The sequence below is a fragment of the Myotis daubentonii genome, chromosome 10 (genome assembly GCF_963259705.1).
Source record: "Myotis daubentonii chromosome 10, mMyoDau2.1, whole genome shotgun sequence".
In the NCBI taxonomy this organism is placed as follows: Eukaryota; Metazoa; Chordata; class Mammalia; order Chiroptera; family Vespertilionidae; genus Myotis; species Myotis daubentonii.
This window is the reverse complement of record NC_081849.1, coordinates 69,987,069-70,007,061: the sequence shown is the minus strand read 5'-3', so window position 1 is coordinate 70,007,061 and position 19,993 is coordinate 69,987,069. Positions and strand designations below refer to the sequence as shown.

General features: G+C 46.1%; 1 protein-coding gene and 1 long non-coding RNA gene across 10 annotated transcripts in view; one reads left to right on the top strand and one right to left on the bottom strand.

Annotated features, from left to right (window-relative positions):
* The window catches only part of MAGI2 (membrane associated guanylate kinase, WW and PDZ domain containing 2), a 1,174,807-nt gene that overhangs the window by 12,609 nt on the left and 1,142,205 nt on the right, over window positions 1-19,993 (bottom strand). The gene's annotated exons all lie outside the window — the stretch shown is intronic.
* Window positions 13,689-18,755, top strand: LOC132243111 (uncharacterized). The gene is made up of 2 exons (XR_009454797.1): window positions 13,689-13,798; window positions 17,408-18,755. It is a non-coding gene; the product is annotated as an uncharacterized LOC132243111 (long non-coding RNA).

Genomic DNA, 19,993 nt, shown 5'->3' with positions numbered 1-19,993 from the left:
TAGCTATGCTCACTATCATTGCTTGCCACTCTTCTTCCGAGACTTAAATGGCCCAGTCTGAGAGGTGGCCACTGATTTGCATGCGTGAGCATTTAAAAAATAAAAAAGGGGGAATTTGCCGGAAGCCGGTCCATCCTTGCTGCCTGACACAGTCGCTGCAGGAAAGAAACATCTGCACAGCATATGTTTCAAGGGACCTGGCGTATATAGCATACTGTTCTTAATATGTTTGCTCCCCTTAGCGCTGTGTGTTTTAACCAAGGTCACCTCTCCGAGAAAGGTTGTTTCCCCAGGTAGGAATTTTTCCCTGAAGTCAGGGAGGGGATGAAACTCCTTAACTAAGTGCCAGGCGGGTAGTTAATCACTACAAACAATCATGCTTAAGCTACATAATCTTTACTCCCTGGAATGGAGATAAGAAACGCCCTAACCTTTGTAATAGAAATTGACAGGATTAAAATCAACTGGTATAAATACGGATGTAACAAGACAATAAACAGCAGAGCCTCTCTGGAGATCAAGACCAGAACTTGGCTGGAGATCCTGGCTAGGCTGCTGATCAACTGAACGCTGTCTCCGTGTCATTCCTTCTTCGCCGACTCCGTCCACACCTTTGGGGAACCCCTGGACCTGCTGGGGTTGGACCCCGGCAGATAATACTATGACCTTTAAATATATCCCTCTGAGTGTCATACCTTGAGTCTGGATTGAATTGAAAATACTCATACTAGATATTGGAAACAATGAATCAGTTTGAGACATAAATACTTTTACTGCTCAAAATTATTCTGCAAAGAGATTCATTTTGGTGTTCTTTTTTGCTTTAAAATATATTTTTATTGATTTCAGAGAGAAGTGGGGGGAGGGAGATAGAAACATCTATGATGAGAGAGAATCATTGACCGGCTGCCTCCTGCATGCCCCCTACTGGGGGTCGAGCTTGCAACCTGGGCATGTGCCCTTGACCGGACCCTTCAGTCCTCAGACTGACGCTCTATCCACAGAGCCAAAGCAGTTAGGGCAAACGTTACTTCTTCTTCTTTTTTTTTAAACTTTCCTGTTGCAACCTACAGTTGGCTGGGTTAGAGAATATTGATGTGGTATCATTGAAATATATTTTCTTCTAATTTAGAATATTATGAGAAAATATAAAAATAATTATAGTAGATCAAAGGACAGTAATATTGAAGTCATTTGGTGCTCCAAAAATATCTTTTAAGGATGTGTTCAAACCATAATGGCTCATTTGGGTCTATTCAACCATCACTAAGGTGAGTGCTTTTTGTAACAAAATACAAATAAGAAAAATGTGTGCATTTAAAAATTTCAGAACAAATTTTTTTACTTTGCTTCTGCTCTTTCTGAAGCTTTGTTTTCAGCCTGGAGGCATTATTAATGGCCTTTAAGCGTGCATTTGCTTCACTTTTATTACTGGAGAGATGCAAACTAGGTGTTATAAACATAAATAACTTCAAAAATTGTGACCATATTTGCTTAGTGATGCTCACAGTCATGCTCATCGTGAAAATATAAGCAGGATGCCGCCGTGACCCTGGGCAGACATTCACTATCTCCATGGCTGAAAGGTGAAATCTCAGGGCTAGAGGGCTGTTAATGGAGCTACCAATGCACCACATATATCAGGAACTCTGCCATGTGTGTCATATACATTATCTTTTCATCCTCAGGACAGTTCTAAGAAGTAGGGTGCTGTTATCCCCATTTCACAGATGAGGAAACCGAGGCTTAGATAAAATTAAACCATTTGCCAGGACCGCTTGGCCCAAGCCCAAACCACTATTCTATTCTGTGTTTCTAACCTTTTCCACATCAGAACACGCATAGAAAGAGATAATATTTAGGCAGTGCACTGGAGTAAACACGAAAATGGTCAAGCCCTTCATGTTTGTGTGTGTGTGGCGGGGGGTGGGGTGGGGGTAGGGGTGTGGGGGTTGGTGGGGGATCCAAATCCTCGCTCCCAGTGGCTCTTTAGGCCATTTCTCAGGAGCCCTGATGCTCTAACAGAGCAGTTTCAAAGGCACTGCATGAAGAAGTGGGAAAGCCTTCATTCAAATGCAAACATACCCCCCAGGAGTTGGGAAGAGGGGAAAGTCCGGGAAGATTTAATAGATTTTTCTCTCTCAGTATCACCAGTTGGGAATTGGACCCCAGAGAAGGGGGATGGAGCACAGGGAAGTCTCACTGCAGGAAGGGGCTGGAAATGCGTGTCGGACAGACAGAAGGACAGACTTCACCTTTCCATGATTTTGCCTGTGCTGGCTAAGTCACCTGGAGCCTTGGTAGACAGTTTACTGTCCTGCTGCATAGAGAGTGGCCCTGTTTGTCTTCGGGAAGAATAAGTCAGTGCCTGGTGGAGGCAAGAGCGTCAACAGCAAGCCTTGGCCTCTCCCTGGTACTGCCACTTGTGGTGAGCGTGGGCAAGCCATTTAACCATTTTCAGGGATACTGAACATTGAGAATTGGGAATAATATCTGCCCTGCTTCCCTCCCGGAGTTGTGATGATCAAATAAAATAATACATATGAATACCTATATACACATCAGCCATTAAGTTAATAGTTTGAACTTAATTTTTAAAATGGGCCGAAGATTTGGATTATCATTTCACCAAAGATAACATATGAAATAGAAAGATGCTCAACATCATTAATAGCAAAATGCAAATCAAGACTGAGGTACCACTACTATACATCTACAAATATGGCTAATGTAAAACAACAACAACAATAACAACAACAACAACAACAACAAAACACACACACACACACACACACACACACACGCACACAACAAGACTTGAAAAAAAATGGCAAGCTATGTTCATAGCAGCACAATTCACCATAGCTAAGATTTGGAAACAGCCTAAGTGCCCATCAGCAGATGAATGGATTAGAAAACTGTGGTACATCTACACAATGGAATACTATGCCGCGGTAAAAAAGAAGGAACTCTTTCCTTTTGCAACAGCATGGATGGAACTGGAGAGCATTATGCTAAGTGAAATAAGCCAGTCAGAGAAAGATAAATACCACATGATCTCACTCATTTGTGGATTTTTAGAGAACAACATAGACTGATGAAAAGGGACAGACCCAAAGACTGAGAAACAGCGATCAGGCTATCAATCCCCAGAAGGAAAGTAGGGGAGGGCGGGGGTAAGGGGAAGAAATCAACCAAAGGACTTGTATACATGTATATAAGCCAAACCAATGGACACGGACAACAGGGGGATGGGAGCATGAGTGTGCGGGGCAGGGGGAGGGGAGGAAGGGGAGGTTGGGGGTTAATGGGGGGGGGGGATGAGGACACATTTGTAATACCTTAACTAATAAAAAAAAATGGCAAGGATGTGGAGCTACTGGAACTCTCGCATGTTTTCACTGGGAATGAAAAGTGCAACAGCCACTTTAGAAAAAGAGTTTGGCAGTTTCTTAAAAGGTTAAACATTGAGTTATCATACAACTCAGCAATCCCATTCTGAGGTATCTACACAAGTGAAATTAAAAATCATGTTCACACAAAAACTTGAATGTGAATTTCTATAGTGGCTTTATTCATATTCACCAAAAACTGAAAACAACTCAAATGTCCAACTGAACTGGTGAATGGACAAGCACACGGTGGTACAATGGAACGGCACTCTGCTAGGAAATGGAACAAACTACGTACACAGCCAGCAACATGAGGGAATCGCTGATGCACTGTGCTAAGTGAGGGCTACATGCTGTTTGCTTCTCTTTCTAGGACGTCCTCAGATAGCCAAAGCTAATGGGGCAGAAAACTGATCAGTGGTCTCCCGGGGTTGGAGTGGGAGGAGGCCTGGCCACCATGGAGAGTGAGAGAGTTTGGGGGATGATGGGATTGTTCTGTATCTTCATTACGGTAGTGATTATATAACTGTATGGGTTTTTCAAAACTGGGTGAATTGTACACTAAAAAGGGTGAATTTTACTGTATATAAATTATACCTCAATTTTTCAAAATTAATAGTGCTGAAACTGTTTTTAAGCCTGGTGCAAAGAAGTCTTTTTAAATTGGTTACACCTTTTGCAAATAAGATTCCACCACTAGTTTGCTTAGTAACCTCTCTGTCTCCTCACCACTGGACTAAAAAGATTCTCAGCCCAATGAAACTGATCATGAATTCGGAGTTCACAGAATTAGAAGACTCTGCATTAAAGAAGTTTTACTTTAATCGTTAGAAGGCATCTTTAATCTCAAAGCTTTTCTAGAATGGCGTTCTTCATCTCCGAAATACAGCCCTATCTTCAATGGCAGAGAGCAGAAATAATCAATCATAAGGTTCCTATTTCATGGGAGAAGGGATGAAACTGCTAATAGCCACCTCTTGCCAAAGATGGAAGAAGTGGGAATGAGCTACTCAGGAGGCTCTTGGCCTCCTGCTAAATCTGTCCCTCTGTGGTACCCAAACAAGATCTTCATGATCCCTCATCAGCCTTTGGAAGCCATCCATGGGCAAGATGCAGGCCTAAGATTAATTCGCTTCTAGACTGAGGCCCACAGTGATGCCCAACTATATTCCCATCAATATGTTCCCAGGGAACAAAGTCCCCTTTTGACAACCTGGCTGTTAAAAGCAAATAAATTGGTGGAAGCAGAGCTCTTGTGCCTGGAGCCATCCAATTTTGTTGTTATCATCTTTCATCAAGGTTATCCTTAGACAATATTTTTTTTCTGTATCCAATTTTACTTTTCCAAACACTGTCCTCTTATTAATTTCTCCCTCTATACTGGAACCCAGTAGACAGATGCTCTATCCACTCTACCCCCCTCCTTGAAATATAATTTACTTCTGATAACAAAATAGCAAGTAGCAAAGGCAATGCCTGTGACCCCTGGTTGCAGGTTTTCCCAGACTGTGTGCATCTACAAATACTGTGTCCCCCACCAGACTCAGACTGCCCACAGCATTCCCCACATCCCAACAGCTGCAGAGTACAGTATATGAGCAGGTGGGAAGCAGAGTCCTCGCCAATTACAATTTCCTAGCTCACTTTTGCAAATACTGAAGCTGAAGTAACTGGTTGGTCCTATTATTGATTTTCTGGAACTCTCCACGCACAAGTAAGACATAGATAAAGTATGGCTGCCTAGCTCTTAGAGAGATGTAAAGTAGCCGTTTAAAGAAAGACTCTTCTCCACACCTTCTTTGGCTGCTGGCGACATGAAAGCAAGGAGATGTGTGCGTTGCTAGTCATATCTTCTTTCACCAAAACTGGACCGCATCGTCCCACACATGCCAGGGACCTAGTGTCTGTGTGACACCTTACAGAAGTCTCAAAACTCCCGTGGTTTAACAGTGACAATGACATAGGAATTATCCTTGCCTTTATAAGTGAGTTCACATGTTGGTTCACACATGAGTGCGTGAGAATAATTTTATTTTAAATGCAATTTATTCTTTTAGATGTGCAAGTCACTGCCTATAAAAGTGAGGTTGAGCAATCAAAAATAAAGAAAGAAAGGCCTTTCTTAAACTGGAGCAATGGCTAAGGCCCTATCTGTGTCCCCAGTCTTCTCAGCCCCAGGCTGCCTGCAGCACGTGGATGGCTGCCCCTGGGTCCCCACGTCCCAGGTGGTGATGGAGGGAGGGCAGGCCAAGCCAAGCATGAGGAATACCCAGTGTTTACTGTGTTCAGTCCTGGCCCTGGAGGGTCTCTGTGTATTGGCCTTTTCTCCATGTTCTTTCTGGCCTGTTTCTATAGCCTCCAGAGCTGTTCTTCCTTCCTGGAGTCAATCTTGGCCTTCCCCTTCCTCTTCCCCTCCAGGGCGGCTGTCGCCTCCTGGATATGTTTATTGATTTTTAGAGAGAGAGGAAGGAAGAGACAGAGAGAAACATCAATCAGCTGCCTCCTGCAGGCACCCTGACTGGGGAACGAACCTACAACCGCAGTATGTACCCTGAATGGGAATAGAACCTTCAACCTTTTTGGTGTATGAGATGATGCTCCAACCAATTGAGCTACTTGGCCAGGCTGGATGCTGTTTTAAAGGGCCAGCATGCCGCCTTGCATAGGATGGACTGCAGTTGGAATCTAGAAAACCAGCCAGGAGGCTATTGAGATCTCCCAGGCAAGACCTCATGGTGGCTTGGACTGGGGACGTCATGGTGGAGGTGGTGAGAGCGGCTGGATTTAGGATACATTTCTGACAGACTAGGTTGGACCTGTTGATGGATGCATATAGGGTGTGAGGGAAAGAGAATAGTCAAGGAAGATCCAAGGCTTTCTTTTATATTTACTGATAAGAAAATGTACTGACCTTTGCTAGGCACTAGAGATGTAAAGATGAAGAAACAACGGTACCTACAAGGAACCTATTAGTGTGCTAGAGGCCTGGTGCACTAAATTCGTGCACTTGGGGGGTTGCCTCAGCCTGGCCTGTGCCCTCTCACAGTCTGGGAACCCTCGGGAGATGTCCGACACCAGAGTGTCATGTTTCTTGATTCGTTATCAAGAAATGAAATTTCTTTTTATCTTATTGGTATCAGCAAGCAGAAACATGGTCACTCTTAGGACAGAGAAATGCTATTAATCTTGTGGTTAATTAATATTTATCAAGCATTTGTGCTGTGCCAGACACTGTGTTAACTGCTGGGAATCCAGCATAAACAAGACGATGTGTGGAGCTTGTTAGAGGTGGTAAATATAGGACGAGTGATTTCAAATGTGATGTATCATCAGAACAGTGAGTGAAAGTAAAGGGTGCTACAGAAGCATTTAATGAAGTGTTAACCTCTTTTAGGGATTCAGAGAGGCCTCCTTAAGAAAATGGTCTTTAAGCTAAAATGAGACTAATTATAATTTTATTACCAGCAGCATTATTATCTATTTCTTCAGTAATTAGCCTTTCTTTCAAGCGGTTGCTTCTCTGTCTCTCTTCTGCCTTGAATCATGTCCAGCTCTTGCCTACCTTGAAAGGACAAAAACCCCAAATCTTTCACTTTTATACACCCCCAAACTAAGCTTTTCATTATTTTCCAGAATTAGAAATTCTAACTTCCTTGCAGTCATATATTCACATACTCATTGACTTGTTCAAGTTCTGTACTCTGTGCAGGGTATTTGAGGGGACTCCAAAGACGTTGCCGCGGCTGAAGCAGAATGTGTGGAGTAGAGTGACAGGACATGAGGGATGATGAGCTTCTTCATTTGCAGGACATGCTGAGGACTGTGGAGCCCGTTCTGGGGTGTGGGAGAGCCGCTGGAGGGTTTGAGCCTAACTGTAATGCCGGCATTCATGAACACTAGAGATGGGAAAGACAACTGAAATCTAGAGTTCAGGCAGTGCAGGTTTAAATCCTACTTCACTACTGAACCGCTGTGTGGCTTTGGGCAAATCACTCGATTTCTCTGAGCCTGCGTGATATAATATCTACCTCAGACACCTGTTATGAAAATTAAAATTACCCAAAGTCTTGTAAAAGTTAAAAAAACCTAATACAGTTTTTCACATATAGTAGGTATTTGTAAATCATAATTATTATAAGTAAAAACAGCTAACATTTGCTAGACACTTACTATTTATACTAAATGTTGTGCACACATTCTGTCATTCAAATTTCACAACAAACGTATGAGATAGATAGAAGGATGAATAGTAATGGATCCTGGTGAGCCCCCTACCTGGACAGTCCACCTGAGAAGGGAGCAGAGTCCACGAGGTATTGAGATCAAACAGCTGTCCCACAGGCAAGCAGGGCTGTAGCTAACACAAGCCTGGAGGGTACGGCAGCCTGTGGCCCAGCTGGGATCCCAGGCCTCTCTCTGAACTTAGGACCCTGGGGGCTACCTGGCTCTTAGCTCCAACTGCACAGTCCTGGTTACTGCATGCATTTTCCCCACCAGGCAGCTGAGGATGCTGAGAAACTTTACTTCTTATCCATGGGGCTGTGACAGCCTCCTGCATCCCCCTGCTTTGATAATAAAGAACAAATAATGATCCTCTTTGAAACCATCTGAGCCCTCATCCGAGTTCATGCTGCTGTTCCCAAGGTGTGTGTGTTGGGGGAGGAGTGGAGTGGGAAGGCGGGGGAATGACAGGAGCCAGCTGAAGACAGAGGTGGTCTGGGGTGGGCAATGGGGGGAGGCGGAGGTTGTGAGTTTGTCTTACTTCATTTTTTACATGTTTTTACTAATTTTTAGAGAGAGAAGGGAGAGGGATAGAGAGATAGAAACATGGATGAGAGAGAAACATCATTGATTGGCTGCCTCCCGCATGTCCTACCACTGGGGATTGAGCCTGTAATCCAGGCATGTGCCCTGACCAGGAGTTGAACCGGTGACCTCTAGGTTCCTGGGTTGCTGCTCACGCGCTGAGTCACACCTGCTGGGTGCCTTTAGAGAGGAGAATTTTGGCTGGGTTTGCACAAAGGCTGCCTATGAATTTTTAGTCTCAGCCCTTCCTAGGAACAAACTGAGCGGTATCCATTTCTGTAGCATTCGAATTACACATAATGGCTGATTTCATGCAGGTTCAATTTCATTTTAGCAAAAGGTAGGACATTTTATTGGAGTCACTTCTCCAGAAATAAAACTGAACCGAGAAGAAAGACCTGAAACTATTTGGCTATCACTGTGGATGGTGGTCTACCGGGGCCTTGATTTCTACAGGTCTGTGCACTTGTAGAAAAACCCTAATGGGTCAGCAGGCCCTGCCAAGTGCCGGTGCTGCGGTCGAGGTGAGGGACCGGGGACAGGCAGGGAGCCAAAGGCCGGCATGGGGAGCGGATATTGGCAGCTGAGCGCAGAGGGGGCCTGTGAATTGTTGGCAGTGATGCAAGACTCCGGTCTGAGGGCCAGACGTATGCAGCAGGCTCCCTTCTGCTCAACACACATTTGCCGAAGAAGCAGGAACTGGTTCCTGGGCCTGCACACATTTGTAGCCTAAACACTTTGGCCCCTTGTCGCTTCACATAAGCAGACCCTGCAGCTCCAGGGTCGTCTCTTCAGAGAGGCCTCTCTCACCAGCTTGTCCGAAGTGATTATTTTCTAATTCAGCTCCTTTGCTTCTTTAAGAGCATTTACTACCACTTATTTGTGTCTCTCTCCCTAGAATATAAATTCTTTGAGACAGGGGCTGTGATCTGTCTGGTTCACTGTTGCAACGTCAGTCTCTAACACAGTGCCGGTCACGTAGTAAGTGTTCAATAAATATCATAGAAAGTAGAAAGAAGAACGGATAGATCAGTCAGAGATCTCACAGTCTCCTTTCTTGAAAGTGGAACTGCAGCCCTAACCGGTTTGGCTCAGTGGATAGAGCGTCGGCCTGCGGACTGAAGGGTCCCAGGTTCGATTCCGGGCATGTACCTTGGTTGCGGGCACATCCTCAGTAGGGGGTGTGCAGGAGGCAGCTGATGGATGTTTCTCTCTCATCGGTGTTTCTAACTCCCTTCCTCTCTGTAAAAAAATCAATAAAATATATTAAAAAAGAAAGAAAGAAAGTGGAACTGCAGCCAACCTTAATAATTTAGAGAAGTGTGGAGAGACCTGGTCTATTTGAAATATATGCATCCCTGTATGTATCTGTCTGTATCAATATGTGACATCACTGGATGTTATAAAACTCTTAGATTTTATGAAAAACATTAAGGTTATTATACACAATCAAAATTTGTAGAGAAAAAATTTATATGAATTTGTAAAACCTTGCCATTTATATTGTTGTCCATGGACCACCCCAGGCCCACTGAGTCAGAGTTAGCATTTTAACAAGTTCCCCAATTTGAGAAATGGCTCTAAAAGACTCACAATGGTTTGGCTCAGTGGATAAACCGTCAGCCTGCAGACTGAGGGGTCCCAGGTTCGATTCCGGCCAAGGGCACGTGCCCAGGTTGTGGGCTCGATCCCCAGTAGGGGGAGTGCAGGAGGCAGCCGATCAATGATTCTCTCTCATTGATGTTTCTATCTCTTCCTTGCCCTTCCTCTCTGAAATCAATAAAGATAAATATTAAAAAAAAAAAAAAAAGACTCACAACGTCGCCTGTGAGATCATTTTGTGAACTCTAGGGGGCAGTTTACTCAGGTTGAGGAAAGAACAGCTTTGCAGTACACTGACCTGACTAGTTCCAGAAAGAATAAGAAAATCTGTGCTTCACAGGTCGATTTTCGTTTTTAAAACCTAAAGAAAGACTGCTGGTTAGTTACGTTGGTGGGCGTTTTAACCAAGCATTGCTCATTGCTGCAAAGGTAACACCATGGGCCCTTTCAGAATTTCATTCAGGACAGGAGAGTGACTACCTACCCCTCGTCTGCCTCAGGTGTGACTGGAGAGAAGGTATCTCAATGATGTTAGTAGATAGTGCTTTTTAGCTTTTCAAATAATTCTAATAGTTATTACTCACATACTATAGAACTTTAAAAAAAAAGGTAGTTAGTTAGCTATTGTTATAAAGAGCAACAAGGAGCCTGTCTATCCTGTTAACACCTCGCTCCTTTTCCTGGCAACAAAACACCCTGAGGGAAGAATGAAAATGATGAGGGGCTCTTTCCTGCAGAGCAGAGTTTCGGGAAACCGCCATTCCCTACGTTGTAGATGTGATTAGTGATGGGTAAAATAAGTGGTCTGCTCGCTCACATTTGAATCAATCGGTTACATAAGCATTTATCCAGCGCCCAAAGGTGCCAGCGTGGGCCATTGCTGGGGATGAAAGACTATTCCCAGACTCCTGCCTTCAATAGGCTTACATGACTGGTTTATCCATGACAAATCTCTTCCTGACCTGGTGAAAAACCGGGCATGCCCTCTCTCTTTAATCAACGTAGTCAGTGCTATAGGTCAATAGGAGGACCAGTGGCAATGAGAAGTTCTTTTTCAACTGGAAAGTTGAACCTCCTTCCCCAAATCAGGCCTCAGTGACTGATCCTCGCTGGCAAGGATAATCTCTCCTGTACTCTAAGCAGGTTGTTTTTATTCTGTCGGCCTCCAGAGCAGAAAGAAAAATCATCTTTGGAGCTTTCTCTTCTGTTGAATGTCTGGCACATTGGTACTAAACAGGCAATAAATCATAATAAATGGAAATAGTTGCCCATGGCACAATCTGATTGAGCCGTTTAAACAATCACTTTGTGTTGACAAAGGGTAGGGTGATTATGCCAGAGGAATTCAAAGGTGCTTAAAACAAATGAACTGGAGAAATTGCTTGAAAAATGTGGAGGGTTCTTCCAGGGCAATAGGCTTCCTTCATTCCGGCTCAGCCTCCAAGTCCACAGACCTGAAAAATTAAGTCTCTGCTAATTCTTCAGCCTTACGCTGGGCGGAGGGGGCCTGACCGCGCAGCTGCCACCTGAGGTTTGCCTTCTAAATCTGAGGTTTTGAGAAGCGAACCTCACAGGGACCTGCTAATACTGTTCTGCACCTTGGGAGATTAACCCTCACATTAATGTGCGGGTAGAGTCATTCAGGGGGCAGCTCCCAGCACATGTACAACCATTCTAACACAGCCGTTAGGCTTCTGCAGGGAAGTCATTATTCCTAATAATCCTATCTAATAAAGAGGGAATATGCTAATTGACCTTCACACCATCGCAAAGATGGCGGCACCCACAGCCAATAAGGAGGGAATATGCTAATTGACAGTCATACCCTCAAAAGATGGTGGCACCCAGTCCCCTCAGCCCACAGGGGTGGCAGGCGCAAGGCAAGGCCAGGCCCACGCCCCCAGGCAGGCCCAGCCGCTCCACATGCCTGCCTCCGGAGACCCCCAGTCCCCTCAGCCCCCCAGCCGCTCAGGGCCGCCTGAGGCTCAGGTAACCAGGGCTGGCAGAGGCTTGCGCTGCTGTTAGTGGCAGCACCAGAGGTGTGATGGGGTGTCTCCTTCCCCTGATCCCTGAGTCGCCTCCCGCCCCTGAGGGCTCCAGGACTGTGAGAGGGGGCAGGCCCGGCTGAGGGACCCCCCTCCAGGGCATGAATTTTCATGCACCGGGCCTCTAGTAATAATAACAATAATAATCCGTGCAAATGGGATGCTTGCCACCTATTCCTGAAACATCCAGTTGGTGCGCATGGGGCACCCCTCAGGAGCTTGTGGGTGGGAGCTGTATTTTCCAAATGAAAGTGCCAGAGGGTAAGCGACTTCTTCTGGGTCACCTTGCAAGCAGGGAGGGGTTAGAACGTAATTCTAGGATGTTTTCACCCTCTCCCCCCCCAGAGCGCAGGAGGGGAAACTGGCAGGGGCTGGAGGGAGGAAGAGCGCCCCCTGGCGCTCCGAGGCCTCCTTCTCCCCACGCGGCCCATCCTAGCCCCATTCCACGCCTTCCTCAACCTCCCTGGGCCGGTTCAGTTGGCGGTCCTTAGACTGGGCATGAGGGCCTGGCCTCCTCAGCCTGCACCCCAAGCAGACGCAGAGCCTCGGGTCTCAGCGGTGGATGCACGGGCGAAACCCCGGGGAGACGCACCCCGGGGTGCCAGTCCCCTCTAACTCCGGCCCTGGGTCCTGATGTTCCTCTTCATGAATGTGACCGGCGATCCCCAGCGCAGGGAGGAGACTCGCTGCCTCGGAGACCGCTGTGGGTTAGCTCCCCCGGAGCAGTCCCGGCTCCGTAGGTTTGCTGGTGGTTCCATCTCCTCTGCCCCTTACGGTTGGGCTGGGCTCGGGAATGACTGCTGGTGTGAACCGAGATAAAAGCTTTAGCTGCTGCCGAAACCGGTTTGGTTCAGTGGATAGAGCGTCGGTCTGTGGACTGAAGGGTCCCAGGTTCGGTTCCGGTCAAGGGCATGTACCTGGGTTGCGGGCACATCCCCAGTAGGGGATGTGCGGGAGGCAGCTGATCGATGTTTCTCTCTCATCGATGTTTCTAACTCCCTATCTCTCTTCCTTCCTCTCTAAAAAAAAAAAAAAAAAAAAGCTTTAGCTGCTAAGAGGCTGATGGGGGCAGCGCGGATGCCGTGAGAGGACGTTCAGTGCGAAGCGGCGGGGTGATTCCCGGAGAGCCTCGCACACGCCTGCCGCCGCCTGGTGGCCGGTGGAGGGCGGGCGGCGGGATGCTCCTGGCGCTGCCGAGCGGCGCTGGACCCCTCCATCCGCCCTTCGCTCAGTGCTCACCGTGTGGCGGTTGGGGGAAGACGGGAACATAGCTCAGGCTTCTTGTGTTGTAGCCCCAGAGGCCATGGCTGCGCCTCGTCCGAAGCCTGGGGCGTTAATGGGAGCTCCCGGGGGAAAGGAAAACCCACCGCCACCGCTCACTGAGAGCCCGTGCGCACCTGCGGCTGCAGCCAGGGCTGGCAGGGGCCTCGGCCTTGGCGCGGACCGGGCCTCCTCTGGGGGCCTCCTGGCCTCGGAGCATTTCCATCAGCAGACACAAAACCCAGGAGGGCGCTTTCCAACGGAGACGGAGTTGGCCGGATGGGAATCGTCCTAGGAGGTTTTGAGGCCGGGAGCCCTGCGACCTCTAGCCAGTGCGCTGCAAAGGGCTCCTGCCGACCTGAAACTCAGCAGTGTGAATGCCAGTGCGGAGGCTGAGGTTAGAAGCTCCCGGACTCCACGCCCTGCTGTCCCTCTGAGTAGGTCATTGAGTGGGCCTTCTTAATAGTTCATAGATAAGCCTTCCTGCCAAAAGCAAAACAAAAGCACCGCACAGGGCCCGCCCCCTAGCGGCCAGGCTGCTGTCTGGGCGAAGAGGCGTGGCCGGAGGGGTGGATGGCACTGGGAGGCCTTCCCAGACTCAGGGCCTGGCAGCACCAGCGGAGCTGCTCCCTTTACCAGGGGCCGTTTTAAAGGCGGAAGGATGATCCATGAAAATGCACACTCCGAGCATCTGTAAGTATAGGAGACATGGGTCTGAAATAGCTACTTCTGATCTCAGATCAGTAGCTTTATTTACCCTTTCTTGATCCTTTCTTCCCCTCTTAAAGTCTTTGAAGAGTCTTGCTCTTGACCCCACATAGTCAGGGTCACGGGCCTTTGTTCAGGTTCCCAGTGGCTGAGGAGTGCGTTCTTTGGCTGCATTTACATGCTTGGATAAATCCCCCAAAGACAAATGCCGCGGTAGATTTATAGGGTTAACATGGCAGCTCTTTCCTGTTCTGGCAGTCGTCCCAGGCCCTGAGCCAGCAGGGGCGGCTCCCGCCTTGTAAGACACTGTTCTCCATAATGGCTGCGAGTCTGCTGAACTCTGGGGCTCTTCTGGAGGGCTTTAGGCGGATGGGGAGGGCACGAACTTCCCCGGGCTGCATAGCACCGGCTTTAAATATCTGGGCGGTGGAGTCAGGCTGCCCTGGTTCCCGTCTCTGATCATCCTCCCTGATACAGGCCACCCAGCACTGGTAAGCCTTGGGTTTCTTACCAGCAAAATGAGAGTAATTGTGGTACCTCCTTCATGGAGTTGCTCTGAGGTTTGAGTGAGCTCATGAATGAGATGGGTTCGAATTGCTTACTAGCTGTGTGACCCTGGACAAACCATTTTAACTTCTGGGCCTCCGTTTTCATAACTACTTCCCTTGCCATCTTCATAAAGTTGCCTTGTACGGAACAATTAAAGACACTTGACAAGAACTCTTTAAAGCAATAGATTTTTTTTTTTTTTTGACGGGGGCTACATTCTAGGGCCTGAAATTGATATAAAAGTCTTTGGCTATCCCACAGATGAACTGGATGGGCCCTACTGTTTCTGTGTGTGGCAGGTGGACTGTCTGTGTGTGGAGTTTGTAATCTGGAGCTTCCTATCGGCCTTGAAGGTCAAGAGAAAGTTGCATTGGAAACTTAAGTTTTCAATTCACTTTTAGAAGTACTGCTGCTCTTTTGACCTCAGGGTGAAAAGGATTGGTCAAAATCTCTGTTTGCACCTCCTCAAAATAACCGACAAAGCTGGATTAGCGGTCTGGGTTCAGAGAGTCCTAGAGGAGGTCTCAGCACCTTCTTTCTTAGCGTTTACACTTGAATGAGTGAAGCCAGTCAAAGGCATTTTAATGGATGTGTAGCCAATGTCTTCAGGGTCAATTTTTCACCTTGCTGTTTGTTTAGGAAAGAGTGAAGTCTTGTGCTTTATTTTTGACAATGCTTCTCTGTAGGATACAGAAATCTACAACATACTGAGAGGACATAAACCTTAAGTGTCAGTCTCAAAAACTTTAAAACTGATATACCTTACTTATAACTATTACTTGTACTAAGTTTGATTTTTGCCAAACTCTAGCCTAAAGCAAATGCAAAAGGAATAATGACAATGAATGGCTCAGGTCAATTACTCAGGTATACATCTTATCTCTTTCAAGTTTAAGCTCATTCTCTTTGCTCTTTCATCTTCCCAGGGTAGCTTGATTAAAGGGAAATGGGAAAAAAGGGTGTAATTTGTGTCATAACTTGTACTTCTATTATAAGGAGGACATCTTTATTCCATTATTTTATGAGAAACATTCATTAAAATAATGTAATTTCTCCCACCAAAATTTATGGCACTATTAATGTACCCCTTTCAGGTTCCAGAGTTCCCAGGGCGTTCTTTTCTTTGTAAGATTGTCATGAATTATTTCTAAGTGGACATATTACTGTTTTAAATAGGAGGTGTGTGTGTGTGTGTGTGTGTGTGTGTGTGTGTGTGTGTGTGTAGAGCTGGAGAAGAGACATTTTCTTCCAACATAGACATGAGGAAGACAGGTCGGTTCTTATCACAGCCATTCCAGGGACAGAATGACAGGGGTGTAAGAGCCACACACAATGGTGTCCTCAGACTCCAGAGTCACGTTTTGCTGATCACTAGTGAACCCCTCAATGTCAGTGCAGAGTTTAGTATAGCTTTTTATTCCTATCTTATTTTTTATATCAGTATAGGACTGGTTGGTATGGCAATAGACTGAGAAATCTCTAACTCATTTTCTCATTTGACAAATGCCTTTGGAGTGACTAGTAGATGGTGGGCACTCAGGACACAGTGGTCAACAAGACAGCATTAGTGCCCTTGTGAAGATAACATAACTTTTTTGTTTCAGTGAAGGGGGAAGTGATTGGCGAATAGAGGCTTCCACTCAGAGATGGAGTCAGAGAGTCAATGGCAAAGTCAATTTGACCCCGACTCATCATTTGCTAGAAGTGGGACTAAAGGGCAAATGTGAATGAAAAATAGGACTCAAGAGATTTCATTTGGGAAGTCTCCCTTAGAAACTGGAGGGCATATTGAAGTGGCAGAGACCTGGGCATAGAGGACAGAACAGCTGTGTAACGGTCTTTGGTTGGGGGGTTTCACTTCCTTTACTTTCTTCATCCATCCATTCATTAAATCAAACATTGAGTGGCCTGTTCCTATTCCCAAAGCAGAGCAGTGTGCTAGCCGTTGGGAAAAGGAAATGAATTAAAACACTGCTCTTCCTGACCTTATGGAGCGCACATTCTAATGAAGCGAGCAGGCCACCTTAAAAATGAATATGGCACAATTTGTTAAGCACTTTAATAGAGTCTTCTACTGAGTGATATGAAAATACAGAAAAATCACTTAGAAGTACATTTTTGAGAGAAAGTACCTGAATAATGATGACATTTTCATGAGTCTGTTCAGTTCCAGTCAACAGTTTTATGGTTATGCATACACCTGGGTAAGCTCTCCCTGCTTTCATCTGAGATAGGAGATTCACTTAATCAGAGCCAATTTTATTTACAACTATGTGCATTTCTCTCAGTAAAGAGCATGGATGTGACTGAATGCACTTTCGTTTTAAAATTAATGAGCATAGATGAGTTAGAAATGATTTAACTTTCCAAGATCACCGACCTTCCTGCTTTGTCATTTCTTTGGTCAACGTCCCTTAAGACACAAACTAGTCTGAGTTTCTTTTTTAAGAGAAAAAAGCTGCAGTACTATCACAGGCCCATTTTCAATCTGTTTCCCGTTGTCTGCTAACCTGAACATAGGAAATAGTGTGAAGGAAAAACTCAATTGCTCTCTTGGCAGCTATGTAGCTAGTTCATCCTTGGCTACTACATTTTTATAAAATTTCTTAAGTGTTTTTTTTTTTTGCCCCAAAAGCTTTCCTGGTTGGAACCATGGCTAGATCAAAGTACTGATGCTATTTGACTTACCATGGAGTTACTTCTAGATCAGTGATGGCGAACCTTTTGAGCTCGGCGTGTCAGCATTTTGAAAAACCCTAACTTAACTCTGGTGCCGTGTCACATATAGAAATTTTTTGATCTTTGCAACCATAGTAAAACAAAGACTTACATTTTTGATATTTATTTTATATATTTAAATGCCATTTAACAAAGAAAAATCAACCCAAAAAAATGAGTTTGCGTGTCACCTCTGACACGCGTGTCATAGGTTCGCCATCACTGGTCTAGATAAACCTTACCTCATAAGTTGAAAATATCAGAAGTAAAAAATGCAATTCAATACATTTTCCACCTCAAGAGTAACTGCCTTCCTCCTCTCACCAGACGCCGGAAACACAGATGGGTGTTTGCTAGCCATAATGGGAAGCGACAAACAAAACATCGTATCTAAAAAATGCTGACAACACAGTACGTGGCGGAATCCCTGTTGCTGACTCTCATGCTCACGTGGCTGGGAGCCGAGGCCGGCAGCTGCTGGCCAGTGTCACCAGAGAGTGCTGAATTTCGTTAGCCCGGGAAAAGATCAAAATTCAAAATTCGCAGTACAGCCTCTCCTGAATATGTCTCTCTCTTGCACCATTGAAAAATCGAAGTCAAACCATCACAAGCCTGGGACCATCTGTCCAATTTTTCTGTAATTGATGTATTCTGGCTTAACTCTGAAACAAGCTGGCTTCTCCTGTAATTGAAAAGGTTTGGTGACTATGGCAACACCCTTATGTGCCCCCAAGGTCTGGGAGTTCTGCTTGTTGGGAAAGGGACAGGAGTTCTGCCTTTCCCGTCGGGTTTTGTTTTCAGACAAGCAGCACATGTCTTTAGGCACATTCAGGGTGCTCCGCAGCCTTATCTCACGGAATTTAAAATCCAGCTGGGAAATGTGGCGCCTCTTCTTCATCCCCCTTCCTTAGCTCGTCCCTGCCCCCAGCCGTCCTGTAGTATGTTCTAATATAAGAGCGTTCGGATATGTCTCTGTCGGACATTCAGCAGCTTGGCATCCTCTCTGTGAGCTGGTGCCCGGATCTGGCAGCCTTGCATCTACAGAGCCCGAATGATGAGCACCATTGAGAAATTGAGGAGCTAGGAACTTAACACTAAGGGAGGCACCCCACATGCTCTGGGACCTCAAAGGGCCAGAAATAGGAATGTCGCCAAGTATCAGACCCAATGGGGATGGATGTCAGGCTGTTAACAACTTGGTTTGAATTGCCTTCGACATGGCTCCTGTGGGCTAATGGTTGTGACCGTGGACTAGTATAAGCCAAGAGCTTCATCTGAGGCCAAACATCTGGCACGCTGAGCTACAGCCAAGTTATAGGGCCACAGGGACCTCTGGGGACGTTGCTTTTAATCACCTTCCCCTACCGAATACGCATGATCGCTCTGAAAAGAACAAAGTTAGGTCCAGACCAATGGCACGACCGCTACAGCCATCCTTCTCTGCCAAGGAGAAAGAACTAAGTGAAAGGCTGTAATGAAGAAAGATAATAATTTTAAAATCAGTATGTATTAATATAATTAATAATTAGGCCATAGTAAGTCTTGAAATGGTATCATGAATATGCTAGTAACATGTTCTTCCCAATTGAATGCATAGATGGGCTGAGTAATTTGAAAGTCATATAGTGCATGTTGGTTTACAACAAATATTAAATATATGTAGTGGAAATATAAAGCAGCTCGAAGATATTTTTGCATCGCTGAATAAATAACTAGGTAACTGCTGATCAATCTTTATGTAATATACAGACCAAACCCCATTGGCAGGAAGTAAACATTGCTATAGCGACTAGTCAGAGAATGAGCGTTTCTTACAAAGACCACAGAATGGGGGCCTGGTAGGTGCTCTGTGTGTATCAAATTAATAGGAAAGGAAGACAGCTTGCAGCAGGATGATTTAGATTATCCACAAATAACACATTCTCCCGTGAAGGCTGGTAACATGGGGTAGAATTAAAATGGCAGCAGAGTCTTCTTTCCTAGATATCTGTCTAGCTCAGCTGTCTGCAGAAGCTGTGGTGTGGAACGGGATTATCTCCCGGTGAGCCTGTAATTGTGCCAGCCTAGATTCCGCGGGGCAGCATGTGTCCTTTTAGAAGGCCACTGAGCCTTCTTGGGTTCTCTCACGATAAACTTGTCATTTGCCCTAAACCTGCTGCCATCTTGACCCCCCGATGTCCTTCCTCTGCCAGACAGCCACCCGGGAGCCAGGCCTCCCCTGCTCCCGATAATAAGGTAACTGGCAGCTCCCGCGGCTGTGCCTTCCTCTCCACTGTCGCCCGGTCGAGGCCCTGTTTCTGCTGACCTGCCACATTGCATGGCTGTCCTGCTGTCAGATCTCCTCCACCTGCAGCCCCTCTCGCCCTCCCACTGCTCTGATTGTCTCTATTGTCTCGCCTCTATGGGCCTAAATTGTAGGCCTTCCCTCCCGCCCACTGTTTCCCTGGCACACACCTTACATTCCAGTCAAATTGCTGTACTTGTCTTAACTCTCAAGCCCCCACCGTCACTGATACTGCAGAGGACTGGCTGCCTTGCCCCAGGGCCTCTGCCCCTAAAAGCCAGCCTGTTGCTCAAGGCTCAGCTCGGAGGCCACCACATTCTTGAATACTTTTTCCACGAGTTCACAGTGAAAGATGCACTTGGCCCATTCCTCCCGGGAACATGTTGGCTGATATTTGCTTATTGAGAGGCGTGTATCGGCCTTGCCGCGTGGATAACAACTGTGGTTTATTCACGTTTCTGTTCCTCGAAGTGCCAAGGTACGTGCCTTGCACCAAAACCTTTGTTGGCTCGAGGAGTGAATCAGTTGAGAGAGAGCCTTGCCCAGGCGACATTGTGGAATGAAGGCTCTGAAATTAAATCGGTAACCAAGTGGCCATTATTATGACTTCGCTGGCATGTCTCCTAAAT